This window comes from Loxodonta africana, chromosome 8, assembly GCF_030014295.1.
Source record: "Loxodonta africana isolate mLoxAfr1 chromosome 8, mLoxAfr1.hap2, whole genome shotgun sequence".
NCBI classification, from domain to species: Eukaryota; Metazoa; Chordata; class Mammalia; order Proboscidea; family Elephantidae; genus Loxodonta; species Loxodonta africana.
Window position 1 is genome coordinate 121,252,682 of NC_087349.1, and position 13,484 is coordinate 121,266,165.

General features: G+C 44.2%; 1 protein-coding gene across 13 annotated transcripts in view; it reads left to right on the forward strand.

Annotated features, from left to right (window-relative positions):
- The window catches only part of LOC100655953 (zinc finger protein OZF-like), a 30,548-nt gene continuing 17,064 nt past the window's right edge, over positions 1–13,484 (forward strand). For 3 of the 13 annotated variants that reach the window (XM_064290291.1, XM_064290292.1, XM_023558575.2), the window contains exons 1-3: positions 15–278; positions 4,951–5,743; positions 12,452–12,571. The gene's annotated coding sequence lies outside the window, so the exon portion shown is untranslated. Of the gene's footprint in view, positions 279–4,950; positions 5,744–12,451; positions 12,572–13,484 lie in introns of all 13 variants that reach the window. The other 10 variants (XM_064290282.1, XM_064290285.1, XM_064290286.1 and 7 more) reach the window with 10 other exon arrangements.

Consider the following 13,484-nt stretch of genomic DNA (forward strand, 5'->3'; position numbering starts at 1 on the left):
GCGCGTGACTCTACGTATTCGATGAAAGCCGGGACAGCCGGGGTCGGGGCCGCGCTTCTGGGTTTGGGCGTCGGCAGCGGCAGCGCACAAGGAAGTGCGTGAGCCGGCTCCCAGCCCCGGCGGCCGCCCCCAACCCGCGCTGCACGCCCGGCGCCGCCTTCCGACAGGTCCCCGGCCTGAGCTCTGCGAGTCTGAGTCGCAGCGCGGCCCATGCTGACCGGCCCGGGGCCCTCCGAGAGCGCGGGCTAACAAGGGGGCGAGGATGCCCTACGAGATCAGTAAGTGCGGGCTCAGGCCCCGGCCGGCCGCCCCGCGCTGCCCGAGTCCCTTGCCATCGGCGGCGGCTGAGGGTGCCGGCGGCCTGGCGGGGTCCGCGGGCTCGGGGAGGGTGAGCAAAGCCAGCGGCACGCCCCCGGGGGGCCTGGCCCGGAGCTAGGAGCAGGAAGTCGCGCTTTCCCATGCGCTCATTAAAAGTGGCGATGGCCCTCCACAACAGGTGACCAGCTGAGACTAGCTAGGGCCCCTGTCCCCTTCCCCTCCCAGCTCGGTAGGGCCCAGGGCAGGGGCTGCTTCCATAAAGTGCCCCTTGCGTTTGTGTCTCCTCAGGGAAAGTGTTCACCAGCCACCTCCAGTTGGAGGGGTTTGTTATTGATAGGTGCCTTCAAGTCGTTCCAACTCATAGCTACCCTATGTACAACAGAACAAAACACTGCCCGGTCCTGTGCCATCCCTACAGCCATTGCTGTATTTGAGCCCATTGTTGCAGCCACTGTGTCAATCTGTCTCATCGAGGGTCTTCTTTTTTGCTGACTGTCTTAGTCATCTAGTGCTGCTGTAACAGAAATACTGGAAGTGGATGGCTTTAACCAAGAGAAATTTATTTCTTCACAGCAAGTAGGCTAAAAGTCCAAATTCAGGGTGTCAGCTCCAGGAGCAGGCTTTCTCTGTCGGCCTTCTCATCAGTCTTCTCCCGGACTAGGAGCTTCTCCGCACAGGGGAGGCGGTCTGCTCCGGCTCTGCTTTCTTTGTGGCATGAGGTTCCCACTCTCTGCTCGCTTCCCTTTCCTTTTTATCTCTTGAGAGATAAAAGGTGATGCAGGCCACACCCCAGGGAAACTCCCTTTACATTGGATCAGGGATGAGACCTGGTAAGAGTGTTATAATCCCATCCTAATCCTCAGACAACCACAGAGTACTGGGAATCATGGTCTAACCAAGATAACACATATCTTGGGGGGACACAATTCAGTCCATGCCACTGACCCTCTTTCCTTGCCAAGTATGATGTCTTTCTCCAGGGACTGGTCTCTCCTGTTAATATATCCAAAGTACTTGTGACCAAGTCTTGCCATCCTAATTTTGATGGAGCATTGTGGCTATCCTTCTTCCAAGACAGACTTGTTCATTCTTCTGGCAAAAAAAAAAAAAAATTGTCCATGGTATATTCCCGTATTCTTCATCAACACCATAATTCAAAGGCATCAGTTCTTGGGTCTTCCTTATTCATCGTCCAGCTTTCACATGCATATGAGACAATTGAAAACACCATGGCTTGAGTCAGGTGACTTTAGTCCTCAAAGTGACATCTTTGCTTTTCAACACTTTAAAGAGGTCTTTTGCAGCAGATTTGCCCAGTGAAATGCGTCTTTTGATTTCTTGACTGCTGCTTCCATGGGTGTAGGTTGTGGATCCAAGTAAAATGAAATCCTTGACGACTTTAGTTTTTTCTCCATTTATTATGATGTTGCTTATTAGGCCAGTTGTGAGGATTTTTGTTTCTTAATTTGAGGTGTAACCCATACAGAAGACTGTGGTCTTTGAGTTTCATCAGTAAGTGCTTCAGGTCCTCTTTGCTCTCAGCAAGCGAGCTTGCATCATTTGTGTATCATAAAAAAATTTTTTTTTTTTATCACAGGTTGTTAATAAGTCCTCCTCCATTCCTGATGCCACTTTTTTCATATAGTCCAGCTTCTTGGATTATTTGCTCAGTACGCAGACTGAATAAGTCTGGTGAAAGGATACAACTCTGATGTACACTTTTCCTGATTTTAAACCATGTGGTATTCCCTTGTTCTATTTGAACAACTGCCTCTTGGACTATGCCCAGGTTCCTCCTGATCAAAATTAAACATTCTGGAATTCCCATTCTTCACAATGTTATCCATAATTTATTATGATCCACACAATCAAATGCCTTTGCATGGTCAATAAACACAGGCAAACGTCTTTCTGATATTTTCTGCTTTCAGCTGGGATCCATCTGACATCAGCTATGATAGTCCCTTTTTCCCAGGTCCTCTTCTGAATCGGCTTGAATTTCTAACAGTTCCCTGTCAGTGTACTGCTGTAACCGTTTTTTAATTATCTTCAGCAGCATTTTACTTGCATGTTATATTAATGACATTGTTTGATGATTTCTGCATTCTGTTGGATCACCTTTCTTTGGAATGGGCACAAATATAGATCTCTTCCAGCCGGTTGGCCAGGTAGCTGTCTTCCAAATTTCTTGCATCCATAAATCGCCCAGTGAAACCCTTATGAATAGCAGCGGAATCTTGTCAGAGATAGTGCTGGAAGATGAGCTCCTCAGATTGGAAGGCACTCAAAATATGACTGGGGAAGAGCTGCCTCCTCAAAGTAGACTCAACCTTAAAGACATGGATGGAGTCAAGCTTTCGGGACCTTCATTTGCTGATGTGGCACAACTCAAAATGGGAAGAAACAGCTGTAAACATCCATTAATAATCAGAACTTGGAACATATGAAGTATGAATCTAGGAAAATTGGAAGTTATCAAAAAATGAAATAGAATGCATAAAGATTGGTATCCTCAGCATTAGCAAGCTGAAATGCACTGGTTGGCTGTTTTGAATCAGACAATCATATGGTCTGCTATGCCAGGAATGACAGCTTGAAGAGGAGTGGCATTGTGTTCATCATCAGAAAGAACATTTCAGGATTTCTCCTGAAGTACAACCCTGTCGGTGATAGGATAATATCCACAGGCTTACAAGGAAGACCAGTTAATATGACTGTTATTCCAATTTATACACCAACCACTAATGCCAAAAAGTGAAGCAATTGAAGATTTTTAACCAACTTCTGCAGTCTGAAATTGATCAAACATGCAATCAAGACGCGTTGACAATTACCAGTGATTGGAATGCATGTACCGTAGGTTTCTATAAAAAATGTTTTATCATCTCATAAATCAGTTCTACATATTTCTTCATGGCCTTAAGTATTTTTACACTGTCATGTTAATAAGGAGCCCTGGTGGTGGAATGGTTAAGCACACAGCTGCTAACCAAAAGATTGGTGTTTAACCCATGCAGCTGCTATGTGGGAAAAAGACCTGGCAATCTGCTTTTACAGCCTAGAAAACCCTATGGGGCAGTTCTGTACTGGCACATGGGGTCACTAGGAGTTGGAATTGACTGCATCTAACAACAACAACATCATGTTAATAGTAGGAAAAATAGTGACTATGTATATTCAGACGAGTGTGCATATATAGTGACCTTTTAACTAATTCTTTGTCGTTGGTTTTTAACTTGTTTCAAGTTTTCTTGGTTAGAAAACCATCTGCCTATGTCCTTTCAGTGGTGTGTATTTTACTTGACTTTTTGATTCTTTGGGTTCAATTCTAGAACCCAACTACCTGCATTCTGCCATTTATTAAGATATTTGACTCAAGGCAAGTGTCTTAGGCAGGGTTCTCTAGGGAAGCAAAACCAGTGAAGTGCACAAATATATGTATATATAGAGAGAGATCTATATCAAGGAAATGTCACACACACTTGTGGAAGCTGGAAAGTCCCAAGTCCCTGGGTCAGGCTAGAGGCTTCTTCTGACTCATATAGCTGCAGGGTGAGCCCAAGACTGGCAGGTCAGACGGCAGGCCAGACAGCAGGCCTCTGGCTCACAGGCTGCAGAGGCTGATGAATCCCAAGATAGCAGGTAAGCTGCTAGCTCAAGTCCAAAGAACCGGAGGTCGGATGAGCAGGAGCCAGCTGCAGGATTGAGAGCTTTGCCAGAAAGTCCACCTATATTCGATGCAGGCCACATCCCAAGGAAAGTCTTTCAGCTGATTGGCTGCTCAAAACAGATCTCATCATGGAGGTGATTACATTATTACATAGCTACCAAACTACATCATAACTGCCAGGCCACTGAGAATCATGCACAGGCAAGTTGACACACAACCTTAACCATCCCAGCAAGTTCGAGTCTGTGACAGGTTTGTCCTGTCTCAAGTGAGGAGAGATCCTTTCTGTTATGATCACAAGGTTATACCCTAACCGTTCGTTAAAGCCTCCTATTGACTCTGTCATCTGTAACGGGCTGAATTATTGTTCTGGTTCATCGGAGAACTTAAACGTCACTTGGTGTCATAATATTTATCACTTGGTTAAAGAAAACCACTTGTCGAATTTTTTTTTCATTTGTATGTTTCTTTTATCATCCACACATAAAAAATCCACAGTTACTCTCATATCCTCAGTACCCCTTAAGCAATATCCCCCATTCTCCCCTCCCCTGAGTCCCTGGTAGCCAACTGATTAACTTTGGTCTGTATACTTTAATCATAGATTAAAATTAGGGATATGTAACTTGCTCAGAATTAATCTTATACAGACCTATATTTCAGCTCCGCTCAAACCTGCTCAGCATCATAGCAAGATGCAAGGCCCCACCGCCAGATGGGCGGTGGCTGCACAAGAGGTGCGTTGGCCTGGAATTGAAGCCGGGTTTCCCCTGTGGGAGGTGGGAATTCTACCACTGGACAGTGTCCTCATTTTCCATTATAATAAGGGTGGCTATTTGACATTGAACTTGCTAGTAACAAAGTCACTGGGTCTCATATTTTCCCGTGGAAACAATGCAAAGCTTAAGAAGGAAAAAATAGGCTTTTTCTCTCATCCTTCAACCTTACTCTTTCTGAGACAGCAGCCACCTTGCCACAGTGAAAATGCTGGTCGTGTGGTAGTGGAGGCAGAGTAGTCGGGAAGAAGGAGCCTGGTCACTGATCACTTCTCAGAGCACCTGTCACACCCCGCAGTGTAACCTCTGGACTTTGCATTATGAGAAGGTAAAATGGTAAAATTCTTACTTGTTTCAGTTTTCCTGGTGTTCTGTTACTCACAAAAACATTCCTGCCTGACCAATGAGATTGTTGTTTTGTGTTGAGAGATTCTGGACGTTGATTGTAATTTTGGGCCTTAGAAAAATGTCATGAAAACCTTCCTCCATTGCTGATGAGAGAGAGAGAGAGATACTACAATTAATCTCCCCTTTTGCATTGGTCTTCTACCCCTGTGGCTTTTACCTGCAGTCCTGGCTAAGACAGTAATACCCTGGGGTTTAAGCTCAAGACTCACACCTGAGGTCTATATTAGTGTTACTCTCAACAATTCGTGATACTGTAGACCCCTATTCACTGTATTTATGTAAGAATATATCGTACAGTATGTGTAGTTATCACTCTTAACATAATTAACATTCTTTAACGTTTCCCTTTGTATGTTATGTTGTTACCTGCTTTGGAGTTGGCCCTGACTTACGGTTGCCTCACGCACTAAGGAATGAAATGGACCATTGTGATCCATAGGATTTCCACTGGTTGATTTTCAGAAGTGGATCGCCAGGCCTGTCTTCCTAGTCTTAGTCCGAGAGCTTCACTGAAACCTGTTCAGCATCATAACCCATACGTCCTCCACTGACGGACATGCGGTGGCTATAGGTGCGTTGGCTGGGCGTCAAAGCCAGGTCGCCCACACGGAAGGCAAGGGTTCTACCACTGAACCACCAATGCCGCCTAACTTTTTGAGGAATCTCCAAAGTGTTTTCCGTAAAGGCAGTACCATTTTAAATTGCTACCGTTAATAATAGTCATCACTGTGGGTGTTTTTGTTTTGATTTGCATTTCCCGAATCACAAATGACTTTGAACACCTTCTCACGTGCTTATTGGCTATTCGTATATCTTCTTTGGAGAAACGTCTATACGAGTTCTTTGTCCATTTTTTATTGGGTTGTTTATCTTTTTGTTGTTGAGTTGTAGGAATTATTCATATATTCTGGATATTAAGCCCTTATCTGATAACATGATTCCTAAATATTTTCTCTGATCTCTAGGTTGTACCTTCACTTTCTTGGTAAAGCCTTTGATGTACAGAAGTTTTCAATCTTGATGAAATCCATTTCATCTATTTTGTCTATTGTTGCCCATGATTTTGATGTCATGTCTAAGAATCTATCGTCAAAATCTAGATCCTTAAGTACTACCCATACGTTTTTACCCTACAAGTTTTACAGTTTTTATGACCCCTGTGGCAGCTGTTTGCTTAAATAGTTTTACTGAAGCATAACTACACCCATCCATGGAAGTATTACCTACGGCTGCTTTTCTGCTACAAGGGCAGAGCGAGACTGTATGCTCTACGGAGCCTAAAATATTTACTGCCCAGCCCCTTAAGAAGAAACTTGCTGACCCCTGGATAAATGATCTCTAAGTTCCATTGTTACATTTCTTACACACTGGAGACAAAAACAATTGCGTTAAAACTGTCTTAAACAGAGGGGAAGGATAAAATGGGGGAAAAAAGAATGAGGAGAGAGAATGGGTCAAATACATAGTCTCAATTCACCTCCCTTACACCAGCACCAGCTTCTCTAGGCTAGCAGGTGGCTCATCTTCTAGTCGCTGAAACCTTCTATTCCAAGAACACAAAAGATAAAATAAGCGTTAGCGATGTACAACTCACCTGCCTTCCTTAGCTTTTTCTGTGTTCCATCTACATATGTAGGTTCCTATGTAACCATCACTGCAGTTGATCATTGGCCAGCCTGGGTCACAAACATCCGAGAAGTGAGGCCGCAGTCTGCCTGTTGAATACGTGGCAATGTCGGTCAGGAACTGACTAGCAGCTGCACCAAATAAAAAACTTCCAATGGCTTGGTAAATAGCAGCTATGTAGTTGTTCCTAATAAAGGAATTTGAGTGCAGAAGGTTAAAATAAACAAACAGGGTTTCTCCAAGAATCATCTGAAGAAGAAACAGAAAAAAATAATTTGCTAAAGAAGCAACCAAGCACTTTAAACAAAGCAAAACAGAAAAGAAAAAGTAAATCACACACACACAAAATGTTTGTCTTAAAACACCTTTTTTTTTTTTCTCTTCACAAATGGAGGGTCAACTTAAGATCCTCTATTCTAAACCACACACACACACAAACGGCGTCAGGTCAGTTGTGGATGCTGCTTATAAACCAACTGAGCCAAAATAATTTCAAAGTCTACCTGAAATAACAATTTATTTGTTTTCCTGTATTCAAATAAACTGAGCTTTAATAAGAGAACAATGATGTGTTGTGGAGAACAAAAAAACATGGTTTGTTGAAAGAACACAAATTTCTGCAATCAGAATATCCCTTATATAAGTACTTTTATCTGACAGTCTTCATTTTTTTCTCACACGTTCCTTGGAATCAGAGACATCTGTCTTGACAAAAAGGATAAAATCGTTACAGAAAGTGAAAAATCTAATATAAATGCAGGGATCTAAGGCTGATGCCAAAGGGCACAGAAGGCAGAGATGGGCTGACAGTGCCTGCCAGTCCTGTCTTTCCAAGAAGCCTTAAGGCAGACGTCTGTTAGCAAGTCTCGTTAAAAGACCTGGTAAGAGTGAGCTACTTGTGTCAGGTGGACACTTGAGACTGTGTTGGCATCTCCTGTCTGGAGGGGAGATGGGAGGGTAGAGAGGGTTAGAAACTGGCAAAATCGTCACTAAAGGAGAGACTGGAAGGAGGGAGCGGGCTGACTCGTTAGGGGGAGAGTAAGTGGGAGTATGGAGTAAGGCGTATATAAGCTTATATGTGACAGACTGACTTGATTTGTAAACTTTCACTTAAAGCACAATAAAAATTATTAAAAAAAAAAAAAGACCTGGTGCCTCCCCTTCCCTCCCAAAAAGTTTCAAGGACTCTTTCTTCTTAATTTTTAACTGGCTTTTGCAAAACTGAAGTTAAATAAAGCCTTCTCATAAGCAAACAAACAAAAAAGTTTTATAGTTTTAGTGTATATATGGTCATTAATCCATTCGGAGTTAATTTTCATATATGGTGTGATATATGGGTCCAAGTTCATTCTTTTGCATGTGGAGGCCCGGTATCGCCAGGCCCGTTTGTTGAAGAGACTTTTTTCCACATTGAATGGATTTTTCACCTTTGTGGAAAATCAGTTGACTGTAAATGTGTGGGTTTATCCTAGGCTCTCAGTTCTATTCCATTGGTCTAGATGTCTATCCTGATGCCAGAACCAGACTGTTTAGATCACTGTAACTTTATAATACATTTCTTAATAGGGATGTTGAATTGTCCTACTTTGTTTGTCTTTTTAAGATTGCTTTGGATCGATCTCTGTCTTCTTGCAATTCCATAGGAATTTCAGGATTTGCTTATCCAGTTCTCCAAAAATAGCTGTGAGCATTTTGATAGGGATTGCAGTGACTGAATCAATAGATCACTTTGGGTACTGTTGACACCTCAACAATATTAAGTCTTCCAATCCATAAATGCAGGATATTTTCCCCTTTATTTAAACTAAAAAACTAGTTGCCTTTGAGTTGATTCTGACTCATGGTGACCCCATGTGTTTCTGAGTAGAACTGCACTCTACAGGGCTTTCAGTAGCTGGGACCTTTGGAAGTAGATCTCCAGGCCTTTCTTCTGGAGGGACGTCCACTTATTTAGGTCTTTTTAATCTCTTCCCATAGTGTTTTCTAGTTTTCTGCATAGAAGTCCTGCATCTCCGTGGTTAAATTTATTCCTATATGTTTTTTCTTTTAGACATTATGATAAATGGAAGAGCTTTCATAATTTCCTTTTTGAAGTTGTTCATTGCTGGTTTATAGAACCTCAACTGATTTTTGCGTGTTGAGCTGTATCCTACAACTTCGCTGAATTCATTTATTAGCTCTGTACTTGTACATTCTTTGGAATCTTCTGTATGTAGGATTCTATCATGGTGGCATAGTGGTTAACAGCTCAGCTGCCAGCCAGAAGATAGGCAGTTTAAATCCACCAGCCGCTCCTTGGAAACGCTCTGGCCAGTTCTCCTTTGTCCTATAGGATCACTGTGAGTCAGAATCGACTCAACAGCAACAGGTTTTTTGGTTTTTTTTTTTAAGATCATCTTCCTTTCCTATTTAGATACTTTTTATTTCTTTTTCTTACCTAATTACTCCGGCTAGAACTTCCAGTACAATGTAGAATAGCAGTGGTGAAAATGGACATACTGGTCTGTCCTGGTCTTAGGGGGAATGATTTCAGCCTTTCTATGTGGAGTATGATATTAGCTATGGGTTTTTCACAAATGCCTTTTAGCATATTGAGGAACTTCCCTTCTGTGTCCTGTTTGTTGAGTGCTTTTATCATGAAAGGTCTTGGATTTTGTCAAATGCCTATCCTGTGTTGACTGAGATAATAATATGATTCTTTTTCTCTGTTTCATTAATGTGGTGCATTACTTTGTTTTTCTTTTTTTTTATTGTGCTTTAGGTGGAAGTTTACACCTGAAGTTAATTTCTCATACAAAAATTTATACACATATTATTATGTGACCTTAGTTGCAATCCCTATAATGTGACAACATACTCCTCCTTCCCACCCCAGGTTTGTGTCCATTCAACCAGTTCCTGTCCCTTTCTGCCTTTTCATCTCACCTCTGGACAGAAGCTGCCCACATCGTCTCGTGTATCTACTTGAACTAAGAAGCACACTCTTCACCAATATTATTTTATGTTTTATAGTCCAGTCTAATCTTTGTCTGAAGAGTTGGCTTCAGGAATGGCTTTAGTTCTGGGTTAACAGAGAGTCCACGGGCCATGTCTTCTGGGGTTCCTCTAGGCTCAGACAGACCATTAAGTCTGGTCTTTTTACATGAATTTGAGTTCTGCACCCCTCTTTTCTCCTATACCATCAGGGAATCTGTTGTGTTCCCTGTCAGGGCGGTCATTGGTTGTAACCAGGCACCATCTAATTCTTCTGGTCTCAGGCTGATGGAGTCTCTGGTTTATGTAGCCTTTTGTCTCTTGGGCTAATATTTTCCTTGTGTCTTGGGTGTTCTTCATTCTCCTCTGCTCCAGGTGTGTTGAGAGCAATTGATGCATCTTAGATGGCTGCTTGCTAGCTTTTAAGACCACAGACACCACTCACCAAAGTGGGATGCAGAACATTTTCTTTGTAAACTTGGTTATGCCAGTTGACCTAGATGTCCCCTGAAACCATGGTCCCCAGACCCCCGCCCCTACTACTCCATCCCTCAGAGTGTTTGGTTATATTCAGGAAACTTCTTAGCTTTTGGTTTAGCCCAGTTGTACTGACTTCCCTTGTGTTGTGTGTTGTCATTCCCTTCACCTAAGATAATTCTTGTCTACTATCTAGTTAGTGAATTCTCCTCTCCCTCCCTCCCCACCCTCGTAACCACTGAAGAATGTTTTCTTCTGGTTTAAACCTTTTCTTGAGTTCTTATGATAGTGGTCTCATACAACATTTGTCCTTTCGTGACTAACTTCATTCAGCATAATGCCTTCCAGATTCGTCCATGTTGTGAGATGTCTCTCGGATTCACCATTGTTCGTTATTGTTGTGTAGTATTCTGTTGTGTGAACATACCATAATCTGTTTATCCATTCATCTGTTGATAGGCACTTTAAGTTTCTTATGTTGAACGATTCCTGGGATATATCCCACATTATCATGGTGTATAGTCCTTTTAATATGTGGTTGGACTCAGTTTGCTTCGTTGAAGATGTTTGCACCTAGATTCATAAGGCATATTGGTCTGCAGTCTTCTTTTCTTGTGGTATCTTTTCTGGCTCTGGTACTAGGGTATTACTGGCCTTATAGAAAGAATAAGTGTCCCCTCCCAATCATTGGTATGTTTCAGCCCATTGGCTTGAACGTAAAACACCAACAATAAAAATGGGTTTATTTCTACTGCCTGGCTTCTCCGGCCTCCAGCTGCCAGACCTCAGCCGTAGGCAGTCTTGTAGTTTGGCTGGATGTCCCCCGTGAACTCTAACTTTGATCTCATAGGTTTTAGGCCTTCCGAGCAGCCTGGAACCCACCCAGCTCTCGACTTCCCCTCCCTCAGGCTGGGTCATAGAGACTGGAGCGCTATCCCCCTCAGATTAGAGTCCTGCCGTATCTGCTGTGCCCCTGCCAGACAGAGGGTCTCTCACCCCAGACTGAGTCACTGCCCTCAGACTATGGAACAGCCTTAGCAGAGGGTCTGCCACGTGGGGTGCTGGGGGCCCTTGCAGAGTTTCCTCCACCTCCACCTCCCCTCTGAGGGAGTGGTAGAAGTTCATGAGGAGTTGGGATCTGTGGGTGCTGTTGAAGTCGTCTTGTTTGTTCCAGGTTTACAAACAACAGAAAGTCATCCCTTCTTTTTTTAAAAACTGTGCTGAAGTTTGTTCTGTAAACCTTCATCTAAAGTACTGTAATTAAAAAGAGAGAGAAAGAGAAATAAATAAACTGGTTGTAGAGCTCTCACTGGGTGGCCATAGAAAGTTACCCTTTACCTTCTGGGTAACCTGCCCAGTTAAGAGAGTTTATAGCTTACCAGGGCAATTTTTTCTGTATTTTGTTAACTTTATGATGTCTTGATTATTAAAAACAAAACAAACTTTTTAAAAAAGTAGCCAGAGGAGAAAAAAGACATCACATTCACACACACACACACACACACACACACAAACTGTGCTTAAGTTCCAGAAGATGTCACTTAAGGGATTTGCCATTTGATTCCCCTGGGAATCATTTCTGTAAATGCCATTGACACACTCACCTTTTGTATATGTCTTGGGTGATGAGAGGTGGCGTCCATGACTGTTACCAGCTTTTTGTTGCTCTGGCATTTTCCTTAAGACACTTTTCTGGAACGAGTTAAAAATGAATCAAGCTTCAGAGAAAGAGCTGGCCAAGGCGGGGCCTGGAGGTCGAGCTCCCTCCACACCCTGCCTGCCTCAGAGCCCTGGGACTGAAGCCTGGCTTTGGGGGTAGGAGGAGCGGTGAACTTCACAAGGCAAACATGCATGACGGTGGTGCGTGGGAAGGAGTCTCAAACAGGCTGCATACTTCTCTAGTAGCCTGGCCTTTGAAGATCAGTTTGCAATGGGCCCTCATGTGCCTCTACCCCCCGCATCCTGTCACTGTTACCTCAGGCCTCCTGGCCTTCTGTAGCTTCCTGAGCATGGGAAAGGTCAGCACAGTGGAACTCCAGCTAGCTGTCCCTGGCTGACGACCCCCCCTCCTGTCCCCCACCACAGCCTTTCCCCACCACACGCCTTTTGTCTGTGGCCTCTCTCCAGGCTGCTGGCGGGCCACAACCCACAGTCTCCAGTATAGGTGTGAAAGCTAGGACCTTGTCTCTTCCCCTCCCTCTAGGAGAAGGAGGCCATGACCAGGGCACCCCGGAGGCCAGGTCAATCGTCCTCCCTCCCCCATCGTGTGCTATCTGCCACCTATCAGCCTCTTCTCAGGATTCTATCCCAGGCTCCAGCCAAGGTAGGGGGAGCGGCTCATTCAGCCCCTCTTTCTTGAATCCTTCCCGGGTACCAAACGGCCTCTCCCCTGACCTTGGCCTCTGACACCCCTTTCCCTCTAGCTCTGGCCACCTCTAGGGTGTGGGAGACAGCTCCCTGTCTTTCCAGGAAGGCCAAGATACTACACAACCTCAGACTCATGAGCTGGGGAGTACGGGAAGGAGGCAGCCCTCAGGGGTGTGTCCGTTATGGGATGGCCCTGTCCTGGCCCAGGCCCCTGCAGGGATTCTATCTCCTGGTGTCTGGGTTTCCATCTCTGCGGGGAGTTTCGCTGGTAGTATGCACTCTACTTTGGAGATGGCTGTGAGTGTGTGCTTGGGCCCTTCTTTGCCCAGGCCTTTCTCCTTAGCCATGGGGGTGAGGGACTGGGGTAGCATCTACCTTTGGTGATAAGCCCAGCATGGGCCAGAGGATGGGAGAGGTGAGCAGGGCCCTGCTGGACCACCAAAGCCAGTCTAGTGAGGAGTGTGGGCTTGGCGGGTGGGCAGGCTGGGACGGGACATCAGTGATAGAACGTTCCTTCCTTAGTTGCAGGCTCTAGAGCGGGGAGTGCTGGGTCGTGGGTTCACCAGGTCTGGTGAAAAATGCAGATCATTATTTTGAGTGGGGCTTGAGATTCTCTGTATCTCAGAAGCTCCCAGTTTATGCTGAAAAATATTATAGAAATAGGAGGTGAATTAAAAAACTAGAGAATGCTATTTGATAATTAATAAAAGGAAGAATAATGCTTGAAGAGGAGCCACTGGTATACAGATCATGAGAGAGAAAACGTTTACATGGAGACCAAGAAAGAAAAGAGCAGGAGCCAGATGGCCGGGGCAGTGGGGAGGAGAGAAACGGGAACAACATGGGAACTGTTCCTGAGAGAAAACTTA